Here is a 19,344-nt window from a genome sequence, read left to right as displayed (position 1 = left end):
CCCCTCTGAAAATATTTTCAGAGCGCTTCTTCATTTGCGAGCTGATTGTGGAGCTACATATCTGAAGAACCATTTGGATGTTGCCCCAGTAATACCTCGCATTTGAGCCCAGATGTACAAAACCAAATTATAGAAATTTGTGGTGAAATTATCAAAGAAAGCCTAGATGCAAAAGTAAATGGTGCAGGCCACTTCTCCATATTTGCTGACGAAACGACGAATATTTCCGGTATCGAACCATTTACTGTTCGTGCAAGGTACCTAAACAAGGATGCCAACGACATCGAAGGAGTACTTTTAGGTTTTAGCACCGGAAAAGATGCCCTCTCTCATTGCGACTGCAGGTTCTATGTAAATGTGTAGAAACGGCTTCAGATTCTAGCCACCGTTCCAGTGACCACTTCAAGCGCAGATAGTATATTTTTAACATGAGATTAGGAAAACTACTTGCGCTCTACAATGTCTGAGGAACAAATGGTTAGGCAGGCAAAGTAAAATACGAGAAAACAGAAGAAAGTTAATGGCCTATTTTTGAGGCGGTTCTTTTTTGCGGACGACAAGGTCTGGCTCGACAAGGATGCCGACGTCCACAGAGACGTCGGCATCAACGTGTCCGAAGTCATTGACCGCTTCACTAAACTTCCCCGCCGAGTGAAGTTTGTCCTTTAGATAGGGAAGCGGCAAAAATCAATGCAAGTAAAGGTTCTGTTCCTTCAGGTCCATAAACGCGTAATTATGAAAACGTATGACTGTTCATTAGTTTGTAAAACCGCAGAAATTATCGCCGTTTATTCAAACAGGTAGCATCATGATCAAAGCTATCGTGTGAAAACGAAAATTACGAGGACATCAATAACCAATTTTTACCGACCTTGTTTAGTGAAAGCCGGCCCTCGCGGCGCTTCCCAACAAACACACTCGGATATTGGGTAGTTTAACTTGCCGCATCATCTGTGGCTTTCGTTTGGTCTTTTATTTCCTTTTTAGCTACCCGCTTTTACTTCTGTTTTGAGCCGAAGCAATACCCTTCCTTAATTTTGGGTGCAGAAAATTTGTCGCCGCTCTGCAGGCAGTTAAATGACACACTTTCGTACTGATTTTTGCATTATTCCTCTATTATCTACCCATATGGTGCTGTCGCGACCGCCGCATGGCCCAAGTACATATCACGAGTTACTTTGAGACATAGCGCAAAAAAGTACGCACAACACACACGTAGACACGACAGACGCGGACGAGCGCTACTACCAACCGTTTATTTCAGTCAACAAACCCTCCGATTTATAAGGTGAACCACGTACACCAGTGTCACGCCCCTTTCCCATGCGAGGTGATAAAAAGAAATCTAAAAAAGTTAACAGTACTATGTCCCTCAGGTAACAGAGTTCAAATAGTTCAGTTCGGCACTGTGCAAAAGAATTGACGCTTCGCTTATAAAATATCTGAGTTATTGTGGATGTAGAATGCTTCTAGAGCCACTCGAGCCGTGTAGTTTGTTGATTTGCCTAAGATAGTGGTCTCATAAAATCATGCCTAACCACACGTAAAACCACACGTAATGATGTGGGCAACCAAATGTGCATACTTGTCCTTTTTTTCTTAACTTTTAGCGCATGCTCCCTGAGCCGGTCGTTTATGCACCGTTCGGTTTGGCCGATGTACACCTTCCCGCACAACAAGGGGACGGAGTATACCACTCCTGTCGCACACCCCACGAAGCGGCTATCTTGGCTTGTTTGGCAACCTTCTTTCCTGTCACCGCAAATTCGAGGGCAGAGCCTGGATAGCTTATTAGGAGCCGTGAAGACCACAGGAATACGATGCCTGTTCGCGATCTTCTTCAGGTTGTGCGAGACCTGATGCATATAAGGCATGGTTACGGGTGTCGCCATCCATCGCTGGGTCGCAGCCCTTTCCGCTCCAGCTCTGTTCTTTACCCTCTGCAGGATAGACTCGGCCACCGGAACAACAAGCAACTCAGGGAATCCCGCTGCTAAAAGGCGACCAATCTGATTGGGAAAGCTATGCTGCATTGAATGCGGGCATGACTTACGGAGCGCAGCATCCAGACATTGTAATTCGATGCCCTTTTTTACTATTTTAGAGAGGGCAGAGTCAAAAGGCAGGAGACACTTCTTAACCCGTGGGAGGTACTCTCAGCAAACATGGCCGACACTAAATTTTAGCCTGAGATCCAGGAATTGTAACCCCTCAGTTCCAACCAATTCATGAGTGAAACTCAAACCGTGCCCAGCTTGAATAAAAACATCTAAAATACTCCCAAGGGCAGTGAAACCGTCCTCTTTCTTTAAAAGAATTAAAAAGTCATCGACGTACCGAAGCACTTTGAATACCTTCCCCCCATTAAAAGCCAAATCAAGCGCACTGTCAATATCAGCTAAAATATGTCGCATAGAATCGGAGCCACGCAAGACCTAATACACATTCTTCTACGTTGCAGAAAAGGCTGCTCGTTAAAAAGAATAAATGTTGCACTAAGATAAAATTCTAAAAGCGTTCAATTATGAACCGACAAGCAAGCGTAGTTTTGGAAATCGCATTCGCCACTCTGTTCAATGCACTTCCTAACAGCAACTAAAAGCTCATCTTGAGGTACTGAATAAAACAAGTCCTCAACGTCCACAGACAAGCCATAATCTATACTCTCGTTGTGTTTCACATATTCAGCGACTTCTTCAGATTTCCTCGCGCGGAAAGGATCAACAACCGTGAGTTACTTAAGGCTCTTCAGTAAAAACTCACTAACCTTATTTTGCCAAGCCCACCCCCCTTCGCTCGCAATGGTTCTGAAAGGGACATATGCCTTGTGTTTTTGCAGAAAAAAACCTTCAGACTGTTCCCCTTACTATTTCTAATATCACTAGCAAGATCATTCAATTCCAAGTCCTTTCAAAATTTGATGAACTTAGTCTTAACCCTCACTGCACTTTTTTTAAACAGCCACAAAGTTCTTGTCCACTGCCGCTTAGGTTTTTTCATTGAACATGCCTTTCGGCATCACAACAAATCCACCTTCCTTGTCAGCTTCTAGGAGAACCAAACTGTTCTGACAAACTGAAAGTAACTATGTTAGACCAACTAGGCCAACAGGCGGTCCTTCTGGAACATATCACGATTTCTGCGATCATAGTTTTGTTCTTGCCGCGATCGTCTGTCTTTCTATGCGTAAAGCTACTACTGTGTGTGACTGCGCAACATGTCTATTTGTCTTGTTTGACGCATTACATACAGTGACGTTTGCTTAAATACGTGGATTTATTGGATACTTATACATATATTTAAACATCTTGTTGCGAGGCTTTGTGTATACAAACAGTGCATTTTGTTACCAGTGACAATTTTGTGCCCTTTATCAACTTGTATCTTCGCATTTGTATATTCCGTTCTATTTTCGCAATTCTAATCTACATCTTACAGAACTCCTGCTTCTTATATGTACTCACTGCTGCGACTATATTATCGGTGTAATTACATTACACGACCGGTAACAACTGCTCATGCGCAATCTATTGCAACGAAGGACAGCGCCATTGAGGTTTTTCCCTGGCCGTTGCATATGTACAGTCACGAGCAAAAGTTTGTGGACAAAAGGTATGGTATGATGGTATGATAAAGCTTTATTACGGTCCCTCGGAACGCGCGTCAGCACGTAGCGGGCCGCTCCCACGTCGGTACAGAAAGGCCGAGCCTCTCTGCTGCCACGATTTTATTTTTTTCCTTCGCAGCCTGGGCATTCCGGCTGAAATCAAGAGCGCAAGCCTACGTGCGCGTGATGGACCAATACAACGTATTAAGCCAATTCGGGGCCGTGCAGCTGCGCTTGAATATATGTAAATTTTTTGCTGATGCCATGGTCTCCAAACTTCTGCTCGCGCGACTGTACAAAAAAGTAAACAAGGTTTTTTTAATGACAAAGATTTATCAAAATATTCGTGCCCAACTTGTTCTTTTCATGTCCTTTGCGTTTTTCGCACCAGCTGTATGCACTGCTTTGCTGGTTTGGAATTCTATGATATTCTGATGTTCTAAAGATTGTGTGATATTTTCTTTACTGATTAAATAGACATAAAAACGCGAAAGCATTGATATCAGTTATTTCTGCCACAATTTTTTGGGACATACGAATATATTCTTTTATGAAAAGATGCATATTTTACTTGACAGTGGGTAGCATTCGGTAGTTTGTTTGCAGCCTCTAATATACAATGACATTGGCAATGGCAATGCAGTAATTATTGGTGTATTTCAACCCTCGACAAATTCTATCAGGAGGAGGCCGCGCTGCAACGTGAGCCCCCCCCCCCCCCTCTCCGAACAAAATTTCTGGCTATGCCACTGTGCAGTGAAGCAGGTCTTCGACCATGACCAGTTACAGATGATTTTCTGCATTTACACCCGTCGCTTACCAAGAACTTAGAAAAGGTGTTCGGCTGAAATGTAGCAATTTTTTTTACAAAGCCACTAATTTACTTTGTTCACAGGAACCTCCCTGAGAAAACTGACGTCAATCCGAGCTTTTGTTGACGTGATTTTACTCTTTGCGGTGTCGGCCATTTTCGTTATGGCGCGGTTTCGCCAAGGTCACTGCCAATGGCACCGAAAATATAGCCATGCACCTAAGGCTTTCGCCTTCGAAAAACAGAAATTCCGTGGCAGTGAACATAACTCGATCAGGCACCTGCACGCAAATGCGCAAATGGACTCGTAAACTGAGGCCAACCGAGATTAAGGGTGTCAATCATGCGAATGCATATCCTGAAACATGCGCCCATCGCGACCATTTAGCAAGCTTACATTATTATTTTAGAATCAGCTTTCGACAAATGAAGCGACAAAAGGGCATTTTTGCTTTTTTGATTCGATCGGACAAAAAGTTGGACGAGGAAAAGATGGACGGAAAGGGGGGGGGGGGGGGGGCGGAGGCCGCTCTTTCAAGATTCTGCACCCGCTTCCTCGAAGCGGGGCTGCGCCTCTCAACGACTATCAATAGCAGCAAAACTGCTGATTCACAGTAGACTAGCTGGCCGCTCGTCTTATACGCGCGGCGGTTATCAGATCAGTTATTCCTGATTCGCGCTCGTCCGTGCTCGACTGTGAAAGCTGTTGGCGTGGTCCTTTTTTCATTTTTCTTTTATTGTTAAAACGTGTATTCTGTTATCGTCCAGTACACTTCGTGCGTCATCGCGCGAATTTCGAATCTTAAAGGTCCGTACGCCACGTGGTGTAAAAGCTGTGAACTAAAGGCGATGTCCGGAATTGCTGGGGTTGTATATTTCTCGGGTGGCCGCGTTTCAGCGTACAACAAATGTTATCGCTCAGTGTCGGACGCGCCTGCGTGTAGAGGAAGTTTCTCGAATGTTATTGATGGTTCTATGTAAAGCCCCTTAAACTTCGTAAAGTAGCGACACTCTACTCCTCCGCCTTCACTCCTTCTTGTTTCTCCTCTCCTTCGCGCTCCTTCCTCGACCGTGGCGCTGCCTACACCGCTTGACTTAATTGAGCGTAGCAAACGACCTTTCGCAGAGTGATGCACGCATAGCAATGCGGTGCGCTTTATGGTGGCGGTCCCACTCCGGCGGCACGAGCCCCCGTTTTCAGTACTTTTGGAGCAACCGTGGCGGCTCTTTTACTTAGGATATAAAGTTGTCGTATAAACCATAAGAAGCTTAATTCTTGTAGATTCCAACTATGTATAATATAAAGAAATTGATTGGTGTGATTCAGAAATAAATGTTCAAGAACAAGCATGAGATACATGGTTTTTGCGAACTGTGTCTCAGTTGTAACCATATTTAGAAGAAACTACCGCACTTACTGCAGTTGCGGCTTGCTCTGTAGCTTTAGGACATATTTGTCTAGTTCCTAGACGTAGCAAAATAATTGTGAATTTTTATTTTTTGGATTTTTGCTTTTGAAAATTGCCAAATATTGCAATCTTCTGTTGTAAACAGCCCGGCAACTACATGCTCAAAAAGCTACATTTTGGATAAAGCAGAGTTCAAAGAATTTACATTTAGGATGCAAAATTTCATTCATGTAACTTTATTTGTTTTCCTGATAATGCGACCCAAATTAAGCAACATTTAGAATTCTGGTTATATTTTTGCCCATTTTTGTGGGAAGGTAATAAAGCTGCGAAGCTGCGCTTAAAAACTAATATAGCTACATCAATGAAGTTTTGCGTAATAGGCATCCGTCGATATATAGCGACGTCGCGTAGGTTCCGCCCACTTTCGCCACCCCGCTTGCACGCGATGATGGGGCTTTTTTTTAATGGGATGGGGGTGGAGGGTGTTAAAACGACGATTTCATTATGAAGTACACGGTAGTGGGGGTGCCGGAATAATTTTGACTACGTGAGTTTCTTCAAAGTGCACCCAGGGAAACGTTCTTGCATTTCGCCCCCATCGGAATACGGCCGAACGAGACGGTAGGCCTAGCTCGCTGACCGCCGCAGTGACGGCCGACAGCGCTTGCGATCTGGCCTGCAGCTCATCATAGTGCGCTTATGTTTGACAACGCGATTAATGTGGGCTTAAATGAATTGGTTAGAATAGCAAACAAATAGCAAACGGTGTCTTTGGTGCGATTAGCAAACGAAACGTAGTATACGTGTACTTGCAAGCCAGCCGTGCCGCCTCTCTGAGACGGTCGGTGCTTGGGTTTCCGTCCGCGAGAAGAAATGCCGTTGGATCGTTGCTCCCGATCGCGCCTGTGGTTTAGTACAGGGTGCTGCTTTACGAAACACGCGCAAATTCGATATATTTGTTTTCTATTAACAACTATTTCATGTTAAAAACAAGCTGTAGCTGATTTCTACGTCGCCCTGCGCGGCGTCAGAAGCGATCGCCTCGGTGATGGGACCGGTGAGGTACCGTCCCGACGGCGACGCCGGCTGTGTAGGACCGCGCAGTCTGACCTGTAGGCCGCGGCCGTCCGATCACTCCAACTCTGCACTAACCTTGTACATTTTATTTCGCGCTCGAAATTTAATTGACAGGTTTAGGCGCGTTTATGACATCCATACTGCAATTAACGCAGCTGTGACTGTGCAGCCTGCGTATGTGAACGTGTGATAGCTACTCTGAAAGTGGCGCAATTCTTTGAGATGAAAATAAATTTGAATGTGGCGTGCTTTGTGGGGCATCTGCTCGCTCGACCCACGTTGAAGGCTAATCATAATCTAGCTTTCCCCACAGTGCGGCATGAAATTGTAATGACGCGCCAATATCGATCCCAAGATCATAGGTTGGCTCATGCACGCCACTCAAAATAAAAGAGAAGCTTAACGGTTACGAAATGTTTTTCGCGCAATGGATGATCTGGTATGAGAATCCAACTTTCGCTGTTTACCGCGGCGGCCCATTGCTTGCGATGGTTTTCATCAACAGGAAACCTATGAAATCTTTAGCCTCTTGCGTATTTTGACGCAACTCAGCACGTAAACATGCTGTATTCCCTTCGTTGTAAGATCATAGAATAAATACCTCAGACATGGAACCGCACAACCACCCGCGAAACCCAGCGGCAGTTGTGGTAGGCGCGACACGGGCGGCGGCTCGGAGAGACGAGTTTCACATGAAGGTCTTATGACTTTTGACATTACAGCCAAATGAGTCTCTGATGTGTTTCTTCGGAAATATTCTGATGCATACTTGATGAGTGTTTTTCTTGTGAGCATGAAATGACTTCCTAATGCGTGCTCCAAAGCAGTTTTCGTGTGACCGTGTCATGTCTTCCTAATGAGCCTCTGCTGAGTTTATACATTACCCTTACAAAAAATTTTTTTGAAAAGTTGTTGAAAAGTCATTGGTCAATGTCAACAAATAGCATTGAAAGCACATTGAGGATTTGTTGAAACATTATTGAGGAAATTGTTGAGAGATGTTGAAAATTGGCCCGCGACATTTTGTTGAAACATCATTGGGTCGTTTCAATTTGAGAAGTCATTGATGGATTGTTGAAACCATCAGTGATGCTACTGCAGACTTATGATTTGGAGCAGTTTTTGGAGCATCAGAAATTTCATTTCGGAGCACTTTGGAGCAGGCAATTTGGCATTTTGGAGCAGCTTGGAACAGCTGATTTTTGACATCCTGAAGTATTTCGAAAAAGCGAGTTGCAATTTACATTCAATTACCTGAATAATTCTTATGTTCTCACGAGAAGCTTCGTGAACATTTCCATCTATTGCAGATCTCGTGGAGAAAAAAAATGCACTTGTAAGCATGCGACACACACAGACACAAATTGATATCATTTCGTATATTGCTAGTTTTCCCAGATGTCATCGGTAATATCCAGAAAGAGAAATGATGGACACATTGGCGGCACGCAGTTATTATAACCACGTCATGCTACGCTTCAAACAAGCTACTAGCTGCGTTTCCGGAGTAGATAATGTCCGCCGATGAATCGCCAATTAACCTTGAAGCCGCGAGCCTCGGCAGAAACCGCACTTTGCCGTCGAGCCCCCTTGCAAGGCAGACGCCGCGTCGGCGCCGTGCGTGGCACTGCTAAAGTCACTGGAACCTGGAACTTTGAAAGTACCGCAACGCCGGAGCGAGCGCAGGCAACACTGCGCGGAAAAGACGAGCAGCTCTTCCTCGAATTTTCTAGGCTTGCTACAGTGAAGAACAGCACGATGGCTGCCGCAATGGGCCCTGTGAAATCCACAAACAAAACCGCATTTCGTTTAGCTAGATACGATGTAAATTACAAGTACAGTAGCCGACGGATTTTTCGGACTCCAAAAATTCGGACTTGTTCGATATTCCGGACTTCATAGACGTACCGGCAGGATTGCCATAGAGCTAATGCATTTTCGCGAGCGATTTTTTGGACGAATCTAGGAGCCAATGTTCGATTTTCCGGACTAAATCGCTCGCTCCGAGCCACGCTACCCGATCTTGGAGGCCACCACGTGGGATTTTCCGCTGGCTTGGCTTCCAGTGCCCCCCTGTATAGCCTTCAAGATCGGTAGACGCACGCTATCCCCTCGTCTCCGAGCCCATGCCCGCTCTTCCTTGGCCGAGAAAACGTTCTAAAAAGCTCCACTTGCTTTTTTTTGTTCGGTCCGTACGCTGTGTGCGCGTGAAAGCTTGCGAGGGTCAGCCAGCAACCGCAACTTATTCTCACGCACGCGAGAGAGCAAGGCGGCCGGAGGCGCGCACGGACTTCGTTCGCTGGCGGGGCACGGGGAGAAGGCGGCGGAGACGGTGGGGAGTTGCATTCTGCTCTTGCGGCTGCCGACGAAGCTGCCACGCAGGCACCGTAACCGTATCTTGAAAGCGATCTGCTATGTGGCCGAAGTGTGCGCCCGCGATCTGCGATGGGTACAAAGGGCGTGCGCAGAGTGCCGGTAGCTTCGTATGCGCCGTTTTTTTTTTTCTTTTTCGACGTTCGCGTTGAAGCGAGAGAATAGACAGCGCGAAGGTCAATATGCCCGCGGTCATCGAGCGAGATGTGTTCATGTAACCTGTGCGCGCGTGACACCGTGCTTATTTAGTTAGTAAGCGCATATTTACAACTTTATACGGCCGATAAAATTAACATCCTTATATACTTGATATCGCTGTCTATTAATTGGCTATCGCAATCGATGCTCCGCCTTTTGGGCGAAAGTGCGACATTTTTCTTAAGCCGCTCTACGCCTCATAATTTTTTTCTCTTGGGGGGGGGGGGGCGAGTTTTTCGGACTGCTCGATTTTTCAGTCCCCGCGAAGTCCGGAAAATCGGTCGGCTACTGCACTCGGAAAGTGAAGCATTCAACTGTGCGCCACCCTTTCTAAATGCAAAGCGATCCCGATGCTCGTGTATTACACAAGATTTTTTTTTCGGATGACTAGGTATCAAGCGCTGCCACCAAATCGTTTATACGCGTGGTTATCGCTTTCTAACGTGGCTACTGATTTAACCGCGCACGAAATGTTTCATACAGATCTATTTCTACGAAAATAAACGGTCCCTGACTGCACTACAAGAAAGGGGATGCTAAAACAGAATTAACCAGGTCATGTTCGTGTTGTTTTAAACAACACACGAGAAAATCTATATTTTAATTTTCAACAATGACAGGTCGATCGATCTTCTCACTACACTTTGTTATTTGTGACACAGCCGCCCGTATTCCGTCGCTCTTCGAGCCACATTTTGCTCGGTTCTGCATATTTCTGAGCATCTCCTCGCTTTGTTTACTCAAGACAAACCGCAGTCTTCAAAGCAAATTCGCGAAGAAGCTTTTCCATCAAATTATGGCATTTAGGGAGTTCGATGAAATACCGCAAGGAGCTTCTCAGCTTTGCGATATCAACAAGTTCACCAAGTGGGAGTGAACTTGTCGCTCTTTATCAGGTGCAGCCAGAGATAGCACGGCGCTTGCTGTCGCTCTTTCCGCTTAACTGGTATCGCGAAAAGCGCTTTCCCGGACTCCCGGCGGTTGCTGCACCCGAACGTGCAGCACCCAGGCATTTCCTTTCGTTTTGTTTTAAGTCTACGAAAGTTACATATACACTAAATTATGCAAAATCTGACCTCGTTGATGACTCGTACGCGCGGCGTGTGCGAGCGATGTCTGTCTGCTTATCTCCTCCAGCGCGGCTTAGATGCGCCATCTATAGTGGAAAGTGATCACCTGACGGCAACTGACCAATCGGCGGCGCGGCGGCTAATTAGAGAAAAGGGCTGCGGTACTTTCCAGGTTCCAGTGACCTTAATTGGGACGTACGCGCTAGAGCTTTCTCGTCTCCTGTTTGCAGCTAAGGTTGCAACTAAGGCTCGCCCTATCGTCACGTTGCACATTTTAATTCCCCGGTGGTGCAATTGGCGATAGACGTCGTCAAATCCGAAACTGTTTGGCGCAGTTAGGCGCAATTTTCGTCGATTGTATCAGGATGGCGCAGTAAATCCCAATTGGCGCACTTTGGCGCAGTTGGCGCAGGAGTGGAATCACTGAACCATGTTGAATTCTAATATTGAAAGCCCATTGAAGAACTGTTGAAGATGTGTTGAATGTCAATATTGAAAACCTGTTGAGACATTGTTGAAATATGTTGAATGCCAATATTGAAACACCATTGACATAATGTTGGAACTGTGTTGAATGTCAATATTGAAACCCCATTGAAATATTATTGGAGCAGTACTGAATATCAATATTGAAACCCCACTGAGATATTATTGAAGCATTGTTGAACATCAATATTGAAACCCCGTTGAAGTATTATTGGATGAGCGTTAAACGTCAGTATTGCTTGAAGGAGGCAAAAGGTGCTACATATCAGAAATAGGACACAAGAGGAAGAACACAGACAACACACACGTTAAGCACCAAACGTGTGTGTTGTCTGTGTTCTTCCTCTTGTGTCCTGTTTCTGATGCACAATGCCTTTTGCCTCCATTATATTATACCAACAAGCCCAACGTGCAATGTTAGTCAATAATGCAACACATTTAAATATTATTGGAGCAGTGCTGAACGTCACTATTGAAATCACTTGAGAGCCCACTGAAATATGCTGTTTGGTGAATAGTATTGAAAACTGCACTAGACTTTTATTTAAACACCGCTGAGCTACGTTGAGTCTCATGGCATTACCATTGATGCCATCCATATTGATGTGGTCCTTGCATACTAGAGGACAGGGGCAAACTCAGGCACTTCTGTATTGAAGACCTGGGTCACCCAGGGATCAAAACCACTTTTAGATATAGCCTGTTATAAAACATATTATAGAGCTGCTAGCAGAACCATTAAGCCAGTTTTCGAATTGGCTTAACACACAAAATCAATACTCCTTCACAAAATCAACAGCTCAAAATTGATGTGGACAAAAAGCATTTTTTTTCTAGCTGAATTGTGTATTGAAGCCAAACATTTGCTAACTGTACAGCCATGTGTGCCTTGAGATCAAAAAATTCTTAACGCAATCTACAAACTGTCAGCAGCTTGATACAATAACGAAATTGAATACTGAGAGATGTAAAGTTTGCGTGGCCCTAAAGTAAAACATTTCTCAAAATTGAAATAAATAGAAAATAAATATTATACAAGCATTACAGTAAATACCATTTAAAATGTACTTGATTTCTCTATTTGGTAGCCAGTAACTTAATAATCATGGCACAATCTGCATGAACCCACTGAGACTCTTGATTGGTTAAATGGTGTGCCCATTTTACTAAACGTTATCTACCTCTGAAACGACAAGGTAATTACAATAACTTGTGCCATGGGAGCAGTTTATTGTGCTGCATTGCTTGTTGCACGATCCAGTTGCGTTTTCTGCCATGATTACTAGGTTCCTGGGCAGGTCATTACATACCAAGCGATTTATTCACTTTGACTACTTAAGATTTTTATCTGATACACAGTGGCCATTAGTTACCTGCTGGAAGACTTAAATGGAACTGGCATGTGGAAATTTTTTTTTATTTTTGAGTGGCGCAAAACAAGTTAGAATGAAAGAATTTGTAAGAAATCAGATTTCATGCATACATGAAAGAAAGCACATCGCTGCCTTGCCCGAGAACTGTTGTTGCACTCTGAATTTAAGCAAACTTTAACACTTAATTCTTACTGTTTTGAAATAGCAAAATAAACCATTACTACAAACAAATGTTAATATGTAGTTTTCCTTAAACAGAACCACTCTGACAATAGCACAGATTCCACTTTCCGGTGTACGTATGAAACCTAATTTTCTGTAAAATTTCTGTGGGCCTACTTTTACTTTATCAAACAAACTTGAAATGGTGTGCCGTCATGGAACAGTCTTGGCATGAAATGACCCAAGATACCTATGAAATAAAATAGTCAAGAAACACTAGCTTTTGTAGAAATATATTAAAGATTTACGTAAAAATGTACTAAAGTACAAAGCGCAACACTTGTGCAATTAATTATTAATCACAACACAGTACTTATGTCTGAACCATCCAACCTGGGCTTTTCAGGTGACTAGAAACATCATAATAATAAAAATGTTGAGGGCTGCAAGTGCACAACACTTGAACTGTCCACAGACTTGAGCTCTTCTGGACACTTCAGGTCCCTTGCGAGAAGTGAGGCCAGAGTGTTCTTAATGTAGGTCATGTTTGTCCCAGGAAACTTGTGACAGGGAAAGCCTGTAAAAAAGGAAAAACAGCATGACGTTAAAGATCAATGTTCCACATGCAAAAGTGCGACATAAAGTACACCCTGTTATAATGAAACTGTTTCATTTCTTTGTTTATTCCAAGTTTTCACGAGTTCAATTCTAGAGAATGACCAGCTTTCAAAGTGGAGTGGCACTGGAGGACTCCATTTAGTACAATATGCAGAAGGCAAACAGGAAAAGCCCACTGTGGCAGAATAACTTCATGAATATCCTTGATGTGAAAATGTGAATGTTGCTTGCTTAGGAACAAAATGGTGGAAAAAAGACTTCATACTGTTGGTGAAAAAACTTAAAGGTAGACTACTGGCAACTAAAATTAGTTCTCTCAACAATCATAATCAAAATGTGCAGCACTTTATTGCACTTTTCCTTGCAGGAGTTGCTCCAAATACGGTTATGTGGCCAGAATTGAGTGTGGTATATCTGAATTTGTTTTACAAACTCATATGCTACTGGAGTGCACTTCTCGCATCATGATGACCATTCTTATGCCTCTCTACTGAAAACAAAATACTGCTTATAACAAGGATTTACTGCAGTTGCACGCCGACCTGGTTACACTAACACAAATAAATGCGAAGAAGAAATTCGAACAAATGCTCAGTCTTACAAGAGAAATATGCAAGTGGACTGGCTCTGCTAATCCTTTGAGGGTCACTGCCATGCATGTAGAGTGGTGGAAACAAATCGTGTGGTCACGACCATAAATATGAGGCGGCGAAAGAACATATAAATAAGCATACCTTTTAAGAATGAAGTGTCCCCAAGCATCACATTACAGATTCTGTAACCTTCTGCGACTTCTACAAAAATCCTGATTGTGCTGTTGCCCCTTGGCTTCTTCCAAAACTGATCTTTCTCTTTACTCTACGGTGCCCATCACTGCAGTAGTTTGGGAGTATTCACCTAGTTTAATGTTTTTTGAGTGTCATTACATTTAAAAATGTGATTATGCTAGTCTGCCCTGCATGCTACAATAAGCATGGTGTAAAACAGCACACAATAAGAAATCTTTGTCACTTTGTGACCTAAAAATTATTTACCCAATTTTTTTCTGGAAAGGTCACTGAAGAACAATCCAGAATAAAAATATAACGCTTAAATTGGGGGACGTTTGCCGGAAAATATGTGATCCTCAAAGGGTTAAACATGAACACCTACAAAGCTCATTCAACCTTTGATAAATCTAAACCCATAGTACTTGAGCACTGGTTTATAATAACGCTGAAAACAGGCAAGTGCGTCCTTGAAGTAAGAAAGCAGGAGACATTTCCAACAATTTCAGAGTGGGCGCTGTGGACATGCCTCATGTTCTGTAAGAAGCTTTATATAGTAGCTGCCAAGGGCCTACTGAGTACTGATCATTTTATGGGAACGCGAGGAAAAGTCAAATAAATACCTTTGTTTTTTCCACATCCTAGAATACAATGTGATAAATTGGATCTTAATTGGTTGAGTGCCTAGAATGAATGGACATTGCTAAACATAGCAATGTTGACAACGAATTTGGCAACTGTTCCTATTGTTGCTTTGATCGAAACAACCAAACAATTATGCCCCGTAACTTAAGCTCCCTCTGCTTAAAGGCTACTGTCTGCCACCACATGGACCTCCTTCAAGACAGGAGCAACTTTAATTCAACGTGGTCTGTTGAAATAGGTGAAACCACTATGTTTTGCGTTACAGAATCTGGAGGGCCATATTGATTGCTGAAATTTGGTGGAAGTGCTCTCCCTCGAGTTGAGCAGTAACTGCACTTGAGCATAGCTTCTCCACAATTCCTATATTATAACAACACTTTCAGGCTACTTAAGCACACCCGCTATAGCACCAGATGGGTAGCAAGCTTCACAGATTGGTACTACAGATTGGTAGTTGCTTCATTCCAACTGTTCATTGCAATGACAGTCAAGTAGTGCAACTAATGCGCAAATACACCTAACTTTGTCAGTTGGAGCCACCAATCACTTCTGGCAGTTAATGCTTCTTTTAAAATTTAGCACTTTAGTATGGAGGCATTAGAGACTTGAGATCAAATGAACATTCGTTCCAAATAGTAGGCGATTGTAGCACGTAGTTGCAGACACAGGCTACTTGAAAGTCATTTGTTGTGCAGCAAGCTGGTAATTCCAAGTACAAAATGTGAAGGCAAAAATGCAATGGGTAAAAGGATGTACGGTACTTGCCTATAGCAGCGTTGACCCTGATAAGGCCAAGAGCCTCTTTTTGCCTATTGGTGGTGTTGTTTCCGAGGAGTGGCCCATGAGGTTCTCTGTGAACACATGGTGAATCAAGGCCCTTGCAAACTTGCCTGGTCCACCATGGCAAGCTGTGCCAGGATCATCTGAATAAGCACTTCTCCAACCTATGTGAAACGGCACGTTTAGGTAAATACTATTAGTGAGGTAGTTTAAGGATTATTTACCCAACAGCCACACTCCGAATAAATCACAGAAATACTGCCTGCTCCAGACCTAAAATGTCAACTAATGTCACTAATAAAAACAACTAAAACTAATGTCATAGCTTGTTACGCTGTTAGGATGCCATGTGCTTCAGAAAAACAAAGAGTTACCCAGTACAAAATAAAATAGTAAGTAAACCAAAGCATTGAAAACTTTATTGCAAGTAGCATTTTTAGGATACTTCACATACTTTCGGGTGTCTAACTATTTTCCAGCCAATTTGTGTCACTTGGTGGTCAATGGCCTAATGGGTAGGGCTGCTATGTAGACGGGAAGTGGGTTAATAACCATCTGATGGACCTGCTTGGATCTCTGGGTATGTGACTCAGAGTATGTGCCATTCTTCAATGAACCTCTTTCACGCCATCGTGGGCAACTGCTGCTTGTGTTGGCAAGCAGCAGTAGCAAGCAGCTCATTACAGATTCTGTAATCTGTCGACGTTAATGCGATTACCACTACACATCAGATTCGCTTGCTGTGTCCCAGACCTACTCAGCTGAATGTGTACATAAGACACAGACAGGGTGTGCCAACTGCCCACCTCATCAAACAAATGAATCGACTTGCAAATCAAAGGCTATGCAAAATCGCAAAGGAGACACTTAATGCTACCATTTTTACTAAATCTTAAGGAGAATACCTCCCCGCAATACATTCTCCTGGCAACAGTGCATTTGATCATGGTGACGCTAGACGATGAATGGCCAAAGAATTCACCTTTCGCATTCCGGCTGTGGCGTCTCCAGGCTCATTTTGATTCTGAAAACAGATGTCAGTATTAAAATGCGACGCCACGATAACTCAAAAGCAACAGTCAAAACATCTACATGGACGATTAGGCCGACATAAATGGATGGATATAAATGACTGATTGAAAACATTAAAGCATGGCTGCTCTTGCCACTGGCAATGTGAGGTGGGGAAATAATTTATTTTTAATTTCTCTCCTAAACTTTAAAATTATTTTTGCTCATCTACTGCATGAACTGTTGCGGCCACATCTTAAAGGTAGCTCGTTCATATAAAACCAGTGTTGCATTTTTTACTCCCCGTCTAACTGCTGCTACTGCAGTTTGCTTACTCTCTAAGTATTCCACAGAACTGCTCCACCAACAAACCATTCTTCCAAGCTTATGGCAAAGCGTCATTTAGATCACAAGATACGCTCCCCTTTAACTCTCTATCCTCTTTAGTGTGTGAATTCAACGCAAAAATAACTTATTGACATAGCTGTCTGCTTCTATCTCATAAAAAGTCCTTGCTAAATTTTTACATTTGTCGATAACGCTTACATGCCTCTGGGAGCACAGTGGGACGACACGGCAAATATGCCCAAGCATCTCGTTCCTTTACTGATTTTCGAACTTGGTTATATCAATCAGTTACTGAAGGGCCAAAGGCTGAAACTTCACACGATGACATTATTTTGAATGTTTCATCCCATTAAAGCAGAACATAGCATCCCACAGAATCTGCCTTTTCCGTGAATATAGAGCGCCTACGCGAAGGCGTTAGCGGGAAGTACTCGATGGCGTCGAAGGGAGATAATGGTTAAAAAAAAAGTTCACCGCGCGAGTACCGGCGGAAAACAAACCACAGATAACCTGATGATTTCACAGCATTCACTGGCATCAGCCCTTTTTATCTCACCTATCACATAGAATCACATATACGCCATTGCAATTCTTTATTATTATCGCGCCACAGCGCGTGTCTACCGCACGGCGTGTCAGCGGACTCTGGGCACTCGATCCTGAAGCGAACAGCGCAGCAGAATACATTAGAACGGCAAAACGCCCCGCGCATATTTTCGCCGATCCCGACACGCCATGTAGTAGATGCACGTCAATGGACGGCGTTGCGTGAACGAAATATACTTGATTACAGTACAGTTCGGATTATTTCACGTCGCATTGTTTCCACGAAAACGGCAAAGCACGAGCGCTCATTAATAAGGCTAATTTCAATCGGTGCTGGAACACCGTAACAAACATCGTGGCGCGCACAACATGCCCTGTTTTATCTGGCTCCACATAGCTGCCCACCAAAACGGCAGAGCACGAGCGCTCATTAATAAGGCTAATTTCAATCGGTGCTGGAACACCGTACCAAAAATCGTGGCGCGCACAACCACGGCCGGGCTCGACTGGCGCGCGCGTTCGCAAGAAGCGAGCGCGCGCGCCAGTCGAGCCCGGCCGTGACACAACATGCCCTGTTTTAGCTGGCTCCACATATAGCTGCATTACGTCGCCGCAAGCGCGCTGTGAAGTTAAATCAGGACAAAACTTCATGCTCAATATCACAAATCTAGTGCTGCACAACCAATTCTCGCAACGGAAGGATAGTACTAGTAATGAAAACGAGCACACAGGCGCGTGGAAGACACGCACGGGCTCTGTACGCACTTTTGCTGATAGCGTCGCAAAGAACGAGCAAGTGGAATTCGAAACACTCACTCACCTTCGATGTGGCTGAGTCGGAGGCGATCATGGTGATCTTCGAGGCAACGTGTAGCCCATTAAGACCGAGCAATAAGTTGTAATATACCAAAGATGTCACAGCGAGGCAAAGGGCACAGAAAACGCAGCAAACTCATCACGCAACCCGCACACATACGCCGCACGCACAAAGTTCCGGAATCCGCCAAAGAGTCAACAGCGCAAGCGCGCATTCACACAAAAACGCGCATACAAATCCACGCGTTCATAGATATGAATTGCCATATATATTAACAAATCTTGTAATATAATGGTATTTCTTAACAATTTTTGTGGTTGGCAAGAGTGTGAAAATTTTCTGCTTAGCTTCCTTGAGGAACTATTTTCTTTATCGCGGTAACGCAGTGCGCCGGCCGGTCACGTACGGAGCGCGCGGGAAATAGTGCAAAATTCAAACGTCGCAAATGTCGCGCCCTGTGTGCGCACACAGTTTTAATCGTTTGTATTAAAAAGAAATATTTATTTTAATACGTGAAGCAACCGGCGCGAAATGAGCAACGTACACAATTGTCGCTGTTCGTGCTTGTTAGTTTGACATCATGACAAACGGTAGACAGCATGCCTTCCTATTGATTAAACATGTGTACCGGTGCTTCTGCGCTACGATTTGCTACCGGCAAAGTATAACAGCGTAGATTGTGCGTGGTGGCCAAGCAGTTTCCAAGCACACTGATCAGCACCGCGTCTGTACGTGTTACAGAATAGACCTAGGCTTTCAAAAATATGGACACCACGTCGCAGATATCACCCAAACTTGTTTCATTCTATTGTGCGCGAAGGGCTAACAAGTAAACGAAACGCACTCTTTAAAAAACATATTTATTTATTATGCTTACATACTACTTTTCCCACCATCTTGCCCATATTTAACATGGAGGCAATGCCGTTTTCTGACACAGACAGGGCACTGGCCACTTACCATAGAAGCCGATGGGAATCCAGGAGGTGCCCAATCATCGGTTATTGGTCACTGCTTGTTGGGACGTTTGTCTTGTGCTCCAATTTTGTGTCTATATATATATATATATATATATATATATATATATATATATATATATTGAAGAAAAGAGAAGACGACGTACGTTGTATTAGCACAGTGTATTTTGCAACGTTTCGGCTGGTGGACCAGCCTTCGTCAAAGCAACAAGTACATGCGATCGCGTTTCCTTATATACACGCTATACATAAGATTGTGTTGTGCA

General features: G+C 43.8%; 1 long non-coding RNA gene across 1 annotated transcript; it reads right to left on the bottom strand.

Moving 5' to 3' along the window:
- Window positions 1-15,409: 15,409 nt before the first annotated feature.
- LOC125941806 (uncharacterized) lies at window positions 15,410-18,487 on the bottom strand. Its single transcript, XR_007464624.1, has 3 exons — window positions 18,105-18,487; window positions 16,362-16,403; window positions 15,410-15,543 (listed from the first exon to the last, which is right to left on the bottom strand). It is a non-coding gene; the product is annotated as an uncharacterized LOC125941806 (long non-coding RNA).
- Between the last annotated feature and the right edge of the window lie 857 nt (window positions 18,488-19,344).

Source organism: Dermacentor silvarum, unplaced genomic scaffold (genome assembly GCF_013339745.2).
Source record: "Dermacentor silvarum isolate Dsil-2018 unplaced genomic scaffold, BIME_Dsil_1.4 Seq346, whole genome shotgun sequence".
In the NCBI taxonomy this organism is placed as follows: domain Eukaryota; kingdom Metazoa; phylum Arthropoda; class Arachnida; order Ixodida; family Ixodidae; genus Dermacentor; species Dermacentor silvarum.
Note: the sequence above shows the minus strand (reverse complement) of the source record. Positions and strands in the feature narration are given on the sequence as shown.